Source organism: Myxocyprinus asiaticus, chromosome 12, assembly GCF_019703515.2.
Source record: "Myxocyprinus asiaticus isolate MX2 ecotype Aquarium Trade chromosome 12, UBuf_Myxa_2, whole genome shotgun sequence".
In the NCBI taxonomy this organism is placed as follows: domain Eukaryota; kingdom Metazoa; phylum Chordata; class Actinopteri; order Cypriniformes; family Catostomidae; genus Myxocyprinus; species Myxocyprinus asiaticus.
In genome coordinates this window covers 40,412,512-40,426,765 of record NC_059355.1, presented here as the reverse complement: position 1 = coordinate 40,426,765, position 14,254 = coordinate 40,412,512, and the positions used below count along the sequence as shown (strand labels likewise).

The following is a 14,254-nucleotide window of genomic DNA, read 5'->3' as shown; positions in this document are numbered from 1 at the left end:
CACATTCTTTACAGAAAATGGCTTAAAAAACAGGAGAGGTGACATATGCAATGTTTATTGCTGTTAATGTTTACAACTGTCCCATTTTTGCCAGACGGCGCATATTTTATCCCAAACGTGACGCCTATTGTCCTGTATTTTAGCGGGTAGTAAAACATCCCATATTGAAGGCTTTGTGTCCCATATTGAAGCATAAAAGGGTCGGATAGCGAGACTCTTTAAGAGGACCCCGTCCTATATTGAAGCGCTCAAAATGCTCAAGCATCCTGTATTTGCGTGGAACTTTCAACCTTTTTGCGTTGTGGTGGCTTGCAGCCGGTGTGTGATACTGCACCTTAGTGCATCTCTTTGGGTGAGTAAAGCCAATGTCTGGATTATTTTAAAAGATGTTTTCACTGCTTTGTCTGCCCTTTAACATTAAAATTACATATGGGTTCCATTCAGAAGTGATAATCCCTATTCCCCTCATAGACTTTACCTTCCAATGTCGGAGGGCTGAAAGATGTAATAAAACGGTTATTCTAAACTCATTTTTTTAAAGTACATTTTTTATTTTGAAAATACTCTTGGAACAATCCTACAGTGTGGCCATCATTATTGTTTTCCTTTTGAAATGCACTGTGAAGGCATTAATTATGCCATTTGGAATGCAGTATAAGTCTTCTTGTCAGAACACCTGATGAAACAACCCGTTGCGCACAACGAATGATGAAAAAACACATAAAAATCCGATCTGACCGTTCAGACTGAGACGCATTAAGACTAATCCACCTTCAGTCAGATTGGCCAAAAAAATCTTATTTTTTCTGCTTGTGTGAACATGGCCTATGTTAATGTGATCAACAAACCTAGAACCACTTCATAACTGTGCAGGTATAGAAAATTAATCAATATTCTTGGAATGTGGCCACCAATCAGAATCAATAATTCAGTGTTGTGGTACTGTAATCAAATATAAAAGGAAGGGTCAGTGTCGAATAGTGTCTAAAACACATCCTGAAAAGTTGTTTCAGTTCATAGTATAGGTAGTGAAAAAACCCTGTTCAACATATTTTAGTCTTTTGTCAGTCTTTGTCTGTCTGTAGTTGTCTCTCTCTGTCTCTACTATGGGTGTAACGGTTCAAATTTACAAACTTACAGTTTGGTTTGTATCACAGTTTTAGGGTCACTGTTTCGATACGGTTCGGTATTTGTTATGTTCAGGGGGAAAAAATATCTGCCAAATCCAAAGTAAAAATATTCTTTTTGGTAACAAACATTTTGAGAGATTTGCCCTCACTACAAACCACTGTGGTTTTACTACAGTAACAAGATATTTGTAGTAAAATCATAGTAACCACAAAATTAACATGGTTACTGTCATGATTACAATACTATAGTAAAATCATGGTTACAATATAGAAACTACAGTATTACTGTTGTAAAACAATGGTTAATTGTATCAAAACTCTGATTTCTGCCAAGAAATCAATGGTGACTGCAGTCATTGTTACTTCAGTCATGGCTACTACAATATTACTATAGTAAAACCAAGGTTACTATATGGCTACTACATTATTACTGAATAAAACCATGGTTAATTTCCGTTAGTGTCCTTAAAGAGCACCTATTATGGTTTTTCAAATATTACCTTTCATGTAGTGTGTTATATAGCTGTTTGTGAATGTAAAAAATACTGCAAAGTTTCAAAAATCAAAGTGCACGACAAATGGGGTTATTGACTCCCAAAAGAAAGAACCGATTCGGAACACCTGAAATGAGTCGTTAGTAATTCCAGACGTACTTCCTGTAATAACCTATGTAATTTGGTAAGAAGAAACCATCCTCTGGTCTTCATTGGCTGCTCACAAACAGCTTTAAGCGGTAGACCAGTCACAACAGACTGGGCCATCTGACCAATCAGAGCAGAGTAGGCTCTCTGAAAGGAGGAGTTTAGAATGAATCCTTTAAATTATGAGCAAATTAAAGTGTTTTTTGACCTTGGATGCATGTAAATCCATTGTATGGGACTTTTAAAACTAAATTAGGCACGTTTAAAAACCATAATAGTTGCCTTTTAACTAAAAAACTTTTTTTTTTCTTATTACTAACTCAACATTTAACATTTACCTGCATTTATGCTACATGCATCAACATATAGTGCATTTCATACTCAACCCAACATAAATTCAGCATTCATAAGCTGTTCATCACTACTGAAGGAAAAACCTTGCTGTTAAAATGGATGCTAGAAGGGATGTCGTAACACAACACAATTGTTTTAATCATGCACGGAAATCCCACATCTTCATCAACGGAGTAGGGCAACATAACTTTAGCAATGAACACTCCAAGCGCTTTAGTAATTGTTATATGTCTGTCTGAACTAGCACTGAGTTCCTTAAAGATGGAAGGGAGTGTGTCTGTGTGCAGTTTCGGGCTCACCTGCAGCTCTATCTGTCCTCTATCTGTGATGTCGGTGTAAATAAATAATTAAACATCGATTATTACCAGTATTTGGCACTTGTGTCGAGCAATGTCTGCAAACAGTGCCTGTTTTATGACCATCGCTGTTGTGATTGACTGCATAAAGAATGAGTTCCCAGACAGAGACTTGAATGATGCAGGGGCTAACTTAAATAGACAGTTCAAAATTTTCATTTTTTTAATGTGAACTATTATAGGGCAACACTAATGCATGCAGAACTGTGATGTCATCAACTGATTTAACATACTTACAGTTAATAGGACAGCTTCTCTCTGTAGAAAGTTGACCCACGTGAAACAGGCAGAGCGTGTCTACAGAGCGATACAGGTGCATTAGCAGAGGTTATAACTGCGCATGTCTATTTGCCGCTGCTTTTTCGTCACCAAACTGTATGATCCAGATGTGTCATTAGACTTGAGATGAACCGCGGTGCAAATTCTTACTGAACCGTGGGTGGCGAACCGTACGGTTGTTTTTTTTATACCGAGAACCATTATACCCCTAGTCTCTACCTCCTCATTATGAGACCTCTAATCTGACTTTGAAGACGATGGCAAGCATTAAAACAGAACCCTGTTGTTACAACATCAGCCATTGGTATGTGTGTGTGTGTATAGACAGGAGTGGGTAGTTTTACTAGTGAGAATGAAGAGTAACCGACCAACTATGCAATGTGTGCAAGTTGAATCGTCACATTTACGGGACGATATTTGTTCACAATTCCCAGGTTTTATCATTTTATTAGTTCTTTGTTGTTCTACAGACAGTCCACAGCCTTGACATTGCCCTCTTTACTCTTCTGAAATTAGTGATTTTAAGATGCAATCTCTTAAGAGGTTTGACAGGGTGCCAAATCAGTTTCGAAATTGTAACATTATTTGACTGTGATAAAAAAAGTTGCATTTCTATTAACAAGAGAACACAATTCACTGCCACAGGTTTTGCAAACACTTCTAAGGCCAGCTTCACCTGACCCCTCTACCCCTAATCCATTGTTCAGTCAAACAGGTAGTCCCACCTGAAATTCGCTCCATTATTTGAGCCAGAAGTTGACATGTCCGACTGCTCAAACAGACAGAGCAATGTTTTTAAAAATCCCACAGATTAACAGCATTTACAATATGGTAAGTCAACACACAAATGGTCTAGAGTTGTCTCTCTACATTGAACTGGGCAGAAAAAAAAAAGGATTATAACATCAAAACTTGCACACTTCACCTTTGTCAAGTCAAGTCATTTTTGTTTGTATAGCGCCTTTCACAACACACATCGTTTTAAAGCAGCTTTACAGAAAATCATGCATTAACAGAAAATGAAACTGCAATATCTATAATGTCTTAGAGTCATCATTGTGTAGTTTGATAAAATACGATTGTGAATTGTGTTTAAAAGTAAGTAATTAAATAATAATTGTATTCAGAAACCCAGTGAGCAAGCCGAAGGCGATTGTGGCAAGGAACACAAAACTCCATAAGATGTTGGTTAATGGAGAAAAATAACCTTGGGAGAAACCAGGCTCACTGCAGGGGCCAGTTCCCCTCTGGCTAACATCATGAATATAATGCCAATATTACTTAATTATGTATAGTGCAAGTCATGGTTTAAAATTATTAAACTAAGTGTTAAGGGTCAGTGTTTAAACAAAGATTTTGTAAGAACTGTAAGATTAATGACTAATGTCTTTGAAGTTCATCCTTGATTAACTGCAGAAGTTCATATAGATGCATTGTCCTTTGTTAGTTGGCTGATGAAGGCTTTTGTTGGCAATTAAAGGGGTCACGAACTGCCTTTTTTTATTATTTTGTACTGTTCTCTGAGGTCCATTTATAATGTTATCAAGATTTTTACATCAAAAAACATAATAATTTAGAAGTAATAGGCTATTTTCTGTCCTGTTTTGACCCCCCTCATTGTAACACACCGTTTGAATAGGCGTTTCAGTGTTACTATCAGAAATAATTAATAATTACTTCTTTAGTTATTAATTAATATTTAAATTAAATAATAGAATCTAACACATTAAAACCTCACACGGCGCACCATTAAATGTAGTGTGCCATGTTCAGGAGCGGGTTTTGTTATTAGCAATAATTAATAATTATCAAAAATATATGATTAATTATTAAAATCAATAGAACATTGATGAGAATCAATGTTAGCTTTTTTAATCCTTTAAATCAACAATTATCAAAGATAATCATTAATTATTAACATCGATGAAACATTGATTAAAATTAACACTAGCTTATTGATCCTTCAAATTTAACAATTATCAAAGATAATTATCAATTATCAAAAATCAATAGAATATTAATAAGGATTAATATCGCTAGGGCACCACCCTGGAATCAGGGACTAATAACCAGATAGTATAACAGTCTCTATATTAGATTGTTCTCTTAGGAAAATCGACATCCGAAGAATATCGACCATCAAAAAGAAACAATGAAGGCTTTAATCCGAGCACTGACATCCCCTGTCAGCATTTGACACAGATGTATGCAAAACAAACCAAAACACTTCTCTTTGAAATATAACAAAGTTTATTTATGCAGTAATATCAATTAATAATCAATACAATGCAGTCAATAAACTTCCAACTTACAACTACAAACTAAACAGTGACATGATTAGATATGGTAACCAAAATAAGCCTATAACACATGAGAGGAAGGTGTGTGGGTGTGTGTGTGTGTGTGTGTGTGTGTGTGTGTGTGTGTGTGTGTAAGGTGTGACGCACACAAAATGGCGGGCGTGACCCTCGTGGAGAGTACGTCACATGAGAGTTCCGGCCAGAGAATATGGCCGCGAATGTGGGTGGAGAGAAGCCGGCTAATGGCGTCTGCACATTTACCACGTGTCACTGCTTGTACGATAACTTAAGGACAAAGCTGAGCTTTATCACGAAGTTATCTACTAGCCAAAAGTGTGTCCGAGAATGTTTGTGAGGGGTCGCGTGTGTGTGTGGTTAGTACGAGAGAGAGAATAAAGTGGCGGCACCAAAGCCGGTTTCGCGATCGTGGGAGAGAAAGCAGCTGTTAGTTTATCACACAGAGACGTGGTGGACGGCTCATTAAATTCTTTAATGGATAAACTCAGTGTGCCGGTCTCACCCGCGATGGTGGAAATACACAACAGTCCATTGTGGTTGGACTACAACACAGCAGATCTCATTCGTGATAGCAGTACATTACAGTAATACCTTGAGTATTATTAGCAGCTATGAGCGGACTCGGTGATCCGTAAACTGTTCAAGCAACAACCTTGAAACACAAGAATAACACACTACAATATTCTATCTCTGCCCAGATGTAAACCTCTTACTTGAACTCCAACTCGGTTCCTCGAGGCTCGGGTGATGACGGGAGGCCATTTCCTCATTCTGTCGGTGGGCTGCTGATTCTTGGCGGGCTGGCGGAGAAATCAGCGACGTCGACTTGATTGAAGAGGGAAGAGAAATCTTTTTTTTTCTCTTCACTTCTGCAGGCAAACAGATGAAGATGCAGATTGCTCGGCGATCTCCTTCAGATCCGTTAGAGTGTTCGGTGGAACACAGAGTAATCTCAACTCGTCCAGCGAGATGGAGATTGTATGGCCACAGTTTCAAGTCGTATGTTACTTCCTTGTGCCACGAGGCTACACCTGAGAGCAGCGATGAGCTGCGTCTACACATGGCGATCAAAGTTGCTGGAAGCAAAGCCCGGAAGGATCTCAGAGTTATTTCTACTCCCGATGACATCATGGTTGAGAGCCGTTCTGTTGTGTGCCTCATCCAATAGGAGTTGAGAGTTCGATCCTTTAGTGAGCAAAGCTTCATGGGATTTGTAGTCTGTTTTGGACTCCCTTTGTTTGATTTTGGTGCAGTTTTTATCAGTAAGATTTATGACTTTGTGTGGGCCTCACGACTCAGGTTTCACAACTGTGTTAGGCCTGCCTTTGTCTTCTATCTGAATACATGAGGCCCAACACTGGTATGATTGCCTAACAGTTTTGCATATTTAAAAAACCTTTGCTTCTATGATTAGGTCCCAAAGTTCCAAAGGACAGCTGTGTGCCCACCAATGTAAACTTCTGCATGTATGTTTGACAGCCTACATCCTTCATAGATGGACGCTGCTGTGATTTAGGTTAAAAACGCATAAATACTCAGTACATATCAAACGATCTGTAGTAACAGACAAAGCAATAGTGACCATGTAATAAAAACAGTTACTCACACTTGTGTGGTGCGACATTACTGTCGGATCCAATATAGTCGACACAGCATCGTCTTTTAATTTAAATTTTTCTGAAAATCCTGCGTCGAATTGTGCCTTGTTTGTAAATGAATCCGCGGTAAAATGAAGTGAACAAAGGACCAAGTTCTTACTGACGCGGTCTAGAACTTCATTAAAAATAAAGTTCATCCACTCTTTCCTAATGTTGGGATCAGAAGGAAGGCAATGCAAAGACTGTGTTTTCCACAACTTGGCAATGCACAGCATCTTGTTTTCTTCTGAGCCATATTTATCTTTTGGTTTCTGCGTAGACCTGCGTTTGCCTCTCTCGTTATTTACCTACAACATGCGTGAATCGGTGGGCAGGGCTAAACAGGCAGTGTTGTAGAAGCAGGCGTTGATCTTCTTCTGCGGAGGTGGTGTTTAGCCACACTATTATGTAATAAAGTGGCACATTCCACATCCTGTCGTTTTGGCAGATTGGCTTCAATATAAGCTGTTTTTAGACTAACGAGAAAGTTTTGAGTTCTGAAACTTACAGGATGTTTTTATAGTACAATGACCTCTTATATGTCAAAAGATCAAGGGAATTTTGATTTCTCAGTTCATGACCTCTTTAAATTATAGTATGTATTCCATTTCAAGAGTGTAGTCCATCATTAGACCAAGGTGATGCAGGCAGAAATCAGCGAGGTGCATCGCAGTTCAACCGGCAGGTCATTTTGGTGAGTTATATCCTAAGTCCAAGTTACAGGCAATGGCATATGATGTATCCCATGTCTTATGGTTGAAGTTGGCATCAGTTCATCCTCTGAAGTCCATCGTAATAGACTGAAGTGATGTTTGGCTGGCACTGGCTGTATTTAGTCTTCATCACTCAGAGACACGTTGCAGTGGAGTCCAACACGAAGCAGAAATGGAGCTGGATCCAGTTGGTTCTGGTGACCTCAGGATAGGAGTACCGAGGTTGAGACAGGGATACAAATGGTCTAGAGTTGTCCTTTAAACAAAAAGCAGCAATCTGCAGTCACTGCATTGATCCAAACCTAGAGCCTCATAGAGTTAGCTGTTAATGTGACATGTGCTGACATGCTCCATTACATGTGTGGTCACTTGCCTTTGTGTGTGTGTGTGTGTGTGTATGTGTGTGTGTGTGGACAACGGGAATGCAAATAGTAAATCTGCAAATGTATAGAGATTTTAGATTTCAAGGGGAAAAAGCTCAGATGTTGCTCTTTCAAAGCTCAGGATACCCAATGGTTCTTTCAGCTATGTTTCATTGATGTGTCAACTTTGTCTCAGATGTTTGTCCTAAAATTCCTTGAGAGGATTAAAATTGTTGACACACACAATTATTTTTAACAATAACAATTATGTGGATATCATTGTTCAGATAATTTGGTCTTGGAAGAATTGACTTTATTATCTTGGCAAATCTAGGCGCAGATAGAGCCAATAGAGACTTTACGCCAAGTAAAAGGTCCTAGTTATCTCACCCATGTCTCCTCTAGAGTTTCAGAAGATATCTCAACAATGACACAAAATTGTTGAGATATCTTCTGAAACTCTAGAGGAGACATGGGTGAGATTACTAGGACCTTTTATTTGGGGGAAAGTCTCTATTTGAGCTCCATTTTATGGCATTGCTGTCTAGGAGATATGAAAGAGATCTCATTTGTAATTTTTTTCCTATGAGCTGTTGAACATTGTGTAGGGACATACATTTTCTTTCTCTGAGTAGAAGCAGAGAAACATTTCAGTGCAAGATGTATTGATGACAAATTTGAAAACCTGAGTGTGAGTCTGTGTGCTTTTCAGTGTGTGCTTTCCTCAGCCAACTCAGTAAAGGCCAGTGTCCTTCATTAAACACAGCCAGTCATCTCCAAATAAGGCCAACACTGTGCCCTTCATACTCTTCCAGCCACCCACTGTACTGCCAACAAGCGTGTTTTTAACACCAGCATAAAATCAGACCCTCAGCACACTAACAGTCAAGTTTCATCAGGAGAGAAGTGCTATTGTGAGAGGCAAGTATCACTAACTACGTTTACGTGGACACCAGAAAGTCGTTTATTGCGAGAAAGCTGCTTAAGGCTCGAAATCTGTGTATGGGTTTACATGAGCTGTGTTTGCGGCTTTCTCTTTACTCTTGTATACATGCGGCTTGATCAGTAAGCAGTTTTCTCCATAGCAACGTAATTTTCCCATGACAATTCTGTAAATAACAAACATGGGATCTGAGGAAGACTTCGCTATTTTATTCTTTGCTTTACTTCCAGATAATCCAAAATTGTTGCTGTGTTTGTTTCTTTCACTTTCTATCTCAACCTGCAGCTTAATTGCAATGCAATAGTTGGGTTTCCCTCATACATAAAACTCTGAGATTTCCCCAGTGTATCAGCGCATATAAACGAATGTGAGGGACAGTAGTATTTTACATTGGTGTGTATAAATGGGCATAGTTTATAGTTTATGTGATTTTCCCACTGTATGACCAGAAATGTTGAATTCTTTCCACTGTGTCGCCATGTTGTTGGGCCCCATCCTGTGATGTTTGATATCTGGACTGTTTACGCACATGCGCACTCTTCAAAAACTGGTTAAGACGCTGCTTATGTGTTTACATGATCACAATAAGCCGTGTTCTTCGGGAGAAACCTAGGTGTGTTAAACTGCTTTCTCTTAATCCCTTAAGTGGCGTAAGGAAATCAGCGTTCTTGTTTACATGACATTTCAGATTGCCGCTTTCTGCTAAAACCCTAGAATAAACCATTTTCTTATGTGCATGTAAAAATGGTCACTATTGCTATTGCTTATACTTAGAGTAAGGGATTTGACAAAGCCCTAACCCTAAGCATTACATTTTGGTGCATAAATCGTCACCATTTGTGCTACACACATGAATGTTACCTCCATTCATGGGACTTGTTGAGGAGAGGTGTGTAAGACAGGCAGTTGCCCTTGCAACTGCAGAGAAACTCCTTAGCAACCACATAGCAATGCCCTGGCAACCACCCAGAACACCTGAGCATTGTGGTGGCAAATTTGTCCAGGCAATCGTTACTTGTATTTTCAGAAATTTAAACATTTAGTTTACTCTGCAGTATTGTGGTATTTGTTTGTTAATCTCTTTCTTTTCTTTCTATTTTTTTATCTCCAGGTAAGACTTGATACTTGAATCCTCTCACCTACAAAGTGTGCAGTCCTCCATGTAAGTAGTGGTGTAGTTTCTATAGCACCTCATTCATACTGCAGCCATGTAATATACCCTGGATCATGTTGTTTTGACAAACCCTTGGGCAGTTGTGTCTGTTGGAACATTGGAAGCTAAGCTTTCCCTCCCACCTTTCTGGTATCTTGTAATCCCGCTGTCAGGCAAACAAAGCCTCTTTGAACACGAGTTGTTACCATCTTCTTTTTCTGTTCGCTTTCTTTCACAAGATAGGAGCCATTTAACCACCTGTAATCTTCTCTCGACCACCACTGGCATTGCCATAATAGATCCTTAACCTGCATTGACTGTCTCATTTGCATAATCACAGGTTAAAAAGCAACTTATCAGGGTTTTTGTAATTGCCGTCGAAGTGATGCGACTGAGGTAAACCATCAGGGGAATACTCAGGCTCAATGAAAGCGATGTGTCAGGATTTGAGGGATAAAAGAAAGCGGGCAGGTCTTTTAGTCGTGGCTTTGATAGGGTAAGTGCACTTCTCGCTTCTGAGGCCAATAGCAGGGGAGTGTGAAAGCGGTAGCTTTGTAAGCTTGAGAGGCCGGCGAGCACCAGGTCACGAGGAGCATTATATTGAGCACTTAACCTCAGACTTAGAGACCCCCACTTCTGCACACAGCTGCACACATGCACACACAGCCTGGCTAGTGTTATCACAGCCAGACGCTACCTGGGAAGACATGCTTGGCTGGGGAGCAGGAGAGATAAGAGGCCTTCAGATGAGGGAGGACACAAAAAAACACTATCCTGCTCTGGAGGTGGTCAGGAGAAAGACAGGAGGGATATGAGAGTGAGGGCAGCCTTAAAGGGATAGTCCAGCCATTCTGTTACTCATTCTCATTTTGTTTCACACCCATTTTACTTTCTTTCTTACATGGAAGACGAAAGGAAATGTTAGGCAGATGTTAGCCTCAGTAACCATTCACTTTCATTGCATATTTTCCATATAATGTAAGTAAATGGTGACTGAAGCCCAGATTCTGCATACTGTCTTCTTTTGTTTGCCATGGAAGAAAGTGAGTGAATTTTTTATTTTAGATGTGCAATTGTCAGAAATTACAGGATTATAGAAAATTACATGCGTCATTTACCTTAGTTATAATAGTAAGATTTATAGTATAGAGTGAATGGGAGATTCTCATGAAACCTGTCAAGAAAATGTCCTGGTTCTATTTTACTACAAAACCATAAGATATAAATAAATTATATTTTTCATATAGAAAATTAAGCATATTTAAGGGCCATACATTTTTTACATTGTGATTGTTATTAATGTTACATTGTTGTTATTTTTTATTGACAGTTATGCACATTTTATCCCTGATTCTGATTACCGCAACACAAAAAAAGTTTAGATATGTATTATATTATATATTTGTTATATTTATATGAATATATATATATATGTATTAATTATATTTTAATTTAATTATAAAATATTTAAACATAGTAGTTGTACTGCATTTCATTTTTTTATGATTTTAATTAAAAAATTGTCAACAGCATTTTTTTTACTGTAATACAGTAAACAATATCTGTTACAGTAATGAGAATTTTCATTGACAACAATGGGAATAGTAAATGTAAAACATCAAGTTGCTGAACATCGAATATGCGCTGTGGAAGTGTAAATGTCATGTGTTTGTTTTCATTTGTCTGATGTCAGAAACTTCAAATCCTACTGTCTTTTATTAGATTTTTGAGACAGTTTTCAGAGTTCCAAATGGTATAATATGTTTTGCATAATGAACTCTTATTTCAAAAGAAATAAAATAAGAGAAAAAATATGATAGGAAATAAGTGAATATTTCGATTTCTCATGATACGACACTGTAACGAGTTTCACAGCATAGGCAAGGAGGAGACGGGAACCGGCTGAACAGCAATGTGAACTTTAATGACAGAACATAATTCAAACATAACATAAAAGTGCTTTGCAGCAAACAAAACAAGATGCACACACAACACATGCGTCTCACTCTCTTTCTCGAACTGGTGTACCTGCCCCTCCTTATCTCTCTCCTGCTGATTAGACAACTCAGTGCCAGGCATACGTCATCACGGCCTGACCACGCACTCCTCCTCATCACAATCCTCCACCTCCAGATTCAGACCAGGGAAACCTCTGGCCTGAACTACTCCCCCCCTCCCTTCCTGGAGGGGAGTTGTTGCCCTTTCGGCTGTCCTTCCTCTGGCCGGTCTTCCCTGCCTCCTGGGAAACTAAGAGAGAGACGAGGGGAGGGAGAGTGGAGCGAGAAAGAGCGAGCGAGAGAGACAGAATGAGAGAGAAAGAGGAGAGAGAGAGCAAAAAAGTGGCTCGTCGGTCCCGGGACACACTGTAGCCTGGTCCTTGGCCAGCTGGGCAGCAGTCCTCCACGACGCCAGGCGATGGCACTGGACATCGCCTTCTGGTGGGCGGCAGCAGGCTCCTCCACCTCCCGGCAGATGTCAGTGGCTCCTCCGCTCAAGGCAGCCGGCAGCAAGCTCCTCCGCCCCCTGGCAGACGGCAGCGGCTTCTCCTTCTCCTGGTGAACGGCAGCAGGCTACTCCGCCTCCTGGTGAACCGCTCCAGTACCACCATACCATACCTCCTCTGCATCGCAACCCTCCACAGTGGCGAGCAACGTAAACTTTAATGACAGAACATAACTCAAACATAACATAAAAGTGCTTTGCAGCAAACAATACAAAGACACACACACACACAACACGTGCGTCTCTCTCTCTCTCTCTCTCTCTCTCTCTCTTGAACTGGCGTCCCGGCCCCTCCTTATCTCTCTCCCACTGATTAAACAACTCAGTGCCAGGCGTGCATCATCACAGCCCGGCCACGCCCTCCTCCTCGTCACAGACACCTTTAAAGGGATAGTTCACCGAAAAATTAAAATTTTCTCATCATTTACTCACCCTCCTGCCATCCCAGATGTGTTTGACTTTCTTCTGCAAACACAAACAAAGATTTTTAGAAGAATATCTCAGCTCTGTTGGTCCTTACAATGCAAGTGAATGGTGACCAGATCTTTGTATCTCCAAAAATCACTTAAAGAAAACATAGAAGTAACCTATAAGACTCCAGTGGTTAAATCCATATCTTCGGAAGCAATGTAAAAGGTGTAGGTGAGAAACAGATCAAAATTAAGTCCTTTTTTACTCTAAATCCCAACTTTCACTTTCACATCTGAAAGTGAAAGTTAAAGTGGAGATTTGGAGTAAAAAAAAGGATTTTAGATATTTTTCTTAAAATCTTTGTTTGTGTTCTTCTGTAGAAAGAAAGTCACACACACTTTGGATGGCATGAGGGTGAACTATCCCTTTAAATAACTTGACCCAATTCTGCTATACATGTGTAATCGCCAAAAGTTCAACCTCTTTATCTTTTGCATTTACCAAAATTTATTAGAGCAATAAGACTTTTTTTTTATTTTTTTTATTAAGCTGTAACTCCTCAAGAGAATATTTGTTTTCCATAGTTTTCCTGATTAAAACCAGCCACATCTATGAGCTGCCATGGAACTTAATATTTGCATCTTAGATAAGAAAAGGCTATTGGCCTGTTTTCCAAAATCATTGCACCACACAGCTTTGAATCCAGGAATGCTATGTCATGCCTCACGCAGGGCTTTTACTTTCCAAACCAAAATGCATCTTGCCCAGACCAAGCAGAAATGTTCGTTTTCATTTTTGTTCCCTCACACCAACATAAATATAACATCTTTTATTAGTTCAGAGTTGAATGCAGTGAACCCATGCAAATTCTCTCCAATGGAGCAACTCACCCCACAGTATTTAGAAACATTTTAGATTAAATTTGTGTAACTAAATGTTCTAAAAATATTCACATTCAGTCAGCACAGCATAAACATCAACACAGAGAAAAAAACAGAACAGACATTCTCCTAACCTAATTGTGTTTATGAGGTGTAGACGGGTCTGTAGTGGTGGGAATTCAGGGTAAAGGAAGAAAATGGCTGAACGAGGGCCTGCATGATGTAAGATGACCAGTGTTAGCTGAGCAGTATTTTTGGAGCTGTTCTTGTTTGGCCATAGATGAGTAACATGATTGTGCACTTCCTGCATGCTTATGTTGATGTGATGCTGCAGAACCTCCAGAACTCTGGGTCAGGACAAACAGAAGGAGCTGTCTGAAGCTCTCTTTGAAAATATGATGGATAGGGTTGGGTCTATTAAGAGGAGAGCTCACCATCAGCATCTGGGGAATAGCAAGGGTGAAAAAAAAACAAAGCATGGGGTGATCAAGCGACCCAGCAAAATGTACAGTAATTCCAAAGCTCCAGGCAAACAGCCGAGGCTCAAGAACTCAGCAGGGCAGAAGATGTGAGA

At 39.5% G+C, this 14,254-nt stretch overlaps 1 protein-coding gene across 2 annotated transcripts in view; it reads left to right on the top strand.

The window, feature by feature from the left end:
• LOC127449104 (E3 ubiquitin-protein ligase PDZRN3-B-like) overlaps positions 1–14,254 on the top strand; it is a 165,019-nt gene that overhangs the window by 81,812 nt on the left and 68,953 nt on the right. The window contains exon 1 of one of the 2 annotated variants that reach the window (XM_051712273.1): positions 9,857–9,895. The exons of the other annotated variant lie outside the window; for it this stretch is intronic. The gene's annotated coding sequence lies outside the window, so the exon portion shown is untranslated. Of the gene's footprint in view, positions 1–9,856; positions 9,896–14,254 lie in introns of those variants that run through there. 2 annotated transcript variants of the gene reach the window in all.